This window comes from Salvia miltiorrhiza, chromosome 3 (assembly GCF_028751815.1).
Source record: "Salvia miltiorrhiza cultivar Shanhuang (shh) chromosome 3, IMPLAD_Smil_shh, whole genome shotgun sequence".
NCBI lineage: Eukaryota > Viridiplantae > Streptophyta > Magnoliopsida > Lamiales > Lamiaceae > Salvia > Salvia miltiorrhiza.
In genome coordinates this window covers 6,116,891-6,119,498 of record NC_080389.1, presented here as the reverse complement: position 1 = coordinate 6,119,498, position 2,608 = coordinate 6,116,891, and the positions used below count along the sequence as shown (strand labels likewise).

At 42.8% G+C, this 2,608-nt stretch overlaps 1 long non-coding RNA gene across 1 annotated transcript; it reads right to left on the bottom strand.

The window, feature by feature from the left end:
• Window positions 1-622: 622 nt before the first annotated feature.
• LOC131017223 (uncharacterized) lies at window positions 623-2,084 on the bottom strand. Its single transcript, XR_009099484.1, has 2 exons — window positions 1,460-2,084; window positions 623-896 (listed from the first exon to the last, which is right to left on the bottom strand). It is a non-coding gene; the product is annotated as an uncharacterized LOC131017223 (long non-coding RNA).
• Between the last annotated feature and the right edge of the window lie 524 nt (window positions 2,085-2,608).

The window sequence follows — 2,608 nt, the reverse complement described above, 5'->3', positions numbered from 1 at the left end:
GACAAGTTCATCAAAATGTACTTATATGTTCATTTATCTCAATATCTCAAAATATATATAAATCTCAATTGAACCAATTCCTATATATATATATATATATATATATATATGAGAAGGAAACAAGGCGGCAGATTTAATGGCTAACCAACAACGTTCGGAAGGGTGGTGGCCGCACGAGATTGAGGAGATTAGGGCTGCGGTTCGCCTTGACATGGCTTCGCATAGCCATCTGCGTCAGAAACGGTAGTTGGGGCTGGTGGGTTGTTGTTTGGTTCGGCTTTTTCTTGGTTCTGTCGCCATCTGTTTGGGGAGATCTTGGTTTGGGTTTTTCTTCGATCACTTGGCAGACGTTTGGATTTGGGGTTGGAGGTTGTGGAGTGCTCACGGAGATGGCATATACCCGGATGTTTTGCTCTGCTTTTTCTTTGTTTGGGTTTGTTCTTCTTACGGCGACGGCGTCTAACCGACCGTTTAGTTATTTTCTTGGGGTGAGAGCCTGTCACACCCCAATTCTTGAACGAATAAAATATAATCGAGGTGCGACTAAAATCATAGAAATAAATAAGGAAAGAACCTTGTGGGATTCAAATAATGGGATAAAAGTCGGGGAACAGCCTTTGAGTGAAGAAAGACAAAAATCAAGTGATATTAATCAATCAACAACATTCTAAGCCTTAGGATCACAAGTTCGGTTTCATGCTTCCGATAACCAATGTTAATAACATAGAGCTAGAAGTTGAGAATTTAAACTCGATAAGAAACATAATTCAGAATTTAACATAAAAGTCTTAAGTTGGAGAAACAAAAGACAAATAAGAGCTAGTGCAACAGCGGAAGACAAAATACGGAGTTGAACTCTAGCCTCAGCTCTGCCCCGTCAGCACCGACCAATCAACCTGAAAACATTTGAAAGTAATTTTGGGCTAAGTACTAATGTACTTAGTGGGCTAGCATTTTTATAAACATTTCATAATCATAAGAGCAGTTTATCCAATTATACTTGACATGACTTAGAAGGTTTTAAATTGAAATAACTTCTAAGCATGTTAAAACATTTTATTATATTGCGCGCAATTGTCACACTCCCTTTCCGTTACTCGCTGTGATCCCGGACCTTTTAGCCACCGACGGATCCATTACTCCTGCTTTACTTGAACTGAGGGCGTAACCCAGTCAAGTTCCCATTTGGGACCCAATGCTCCGGAACACATCCCGTCGAGCACCCTTATAACGCCTCATACATGATTAGTGCCCGATGGAGATCAACCCACCAGATCAGCTAATAGGTGTACACAATTCTCAAATAACGTGTTAGGTCAAGAGAGAACCTCGATCGATTCATTGTTGCGAGCCTTAAACAGAGCAGAGTGCACAAAATATTTTATCGGATAAACAGTTTTTATTTCATTGAAACATTTAAGCTCAATAGCTAAACCATACATTTGGTAAATAAGCCCACCTGAATAGGCAAAGCCTGTCGTTTATTCTTAACTCTGAATTGGTATAGCAGTGCTAGTCCTCACGATCCACAAAGCCTACAAGAAATCTATAATCTTAATAGGTCTCCCGAATCTAATCTTAAGTCATAGTGAAGTGCTTATCATCCTATGATTCACTTAGCCGGGTTTTCATATTTTAATAATTAAATATTTAAGAAAATAAATTCTTGAGTCAAGGACACCAACAATATCCTTATTCGATTTTTAATAATAAAACCAATTTAATCATAAATGATTCTATGTAAAATGTTTGATGCAAAAATTAATTCATGCTTTAACTCACATAATTAAATAAATATATTTAACATATGCACATAATAAGAAAATACTATTATGCAAACTTTTTCAAAAATAATTAATTTAAACCCAAATTAAAGAATTAAATTGATAAATCAATTAAAGAAGTCTAACAATTAAATGGAAGCCCATGTTTTTGTTTTAAAATTCGCAGCCCAAAAATAAAAAAAATGGCAGCCCAAGTTTAAATAAAATGAGTCCCAACCATTTAATTAAACACTGGCCCAACTGAAAGAAAAATCGGCCCAACAGAAAAAACTAAAGTCGGCCCAAGGCTCAAGCCCAACTTCCAAACCCTTTCTTCTTCACTTTAAACACAACTCACGCACACACACCTCACACACACACGCACGGCGCAGCAGCAGCTGCTGCGCTTCCCTCTTCCTCTCCGGCTTCCATAGCCGCCGCCGGCCACGCCGCCGGCCCCTGACTCCCCTCTCCCCCATCTCTCGCCTCTCACACACAGACGCACGCACCCAGCGTCGCCAGCAGCCCCGCTCAGCCCTCTCTCCCTCTTCTCTCTCAACTGGCGGCAGCAGGCGCAGCCGCCGCGGAGCGCCGCCGCCTCCGGCGTCCTCGTGGCAGATCCGCCGTCGCCTCCTTCTGAAAATCCAGCGGACGACGGCAGCGGCTTCACGCCACCACCATCGGCGTCCTAGCCCCCAACTCTCTCTCTCTCTCCCTCTCCAACTTCGGTCGGGCAGCAGCAGAAGAAGCGGACTGCCGCCGCACCCTCCACCTCCCTTTCGATCTCCGGCGAACGCGCCTCCGCGTCGCCTCCAGTCGATGAAGGACGCCGCCTTCACCGGCTC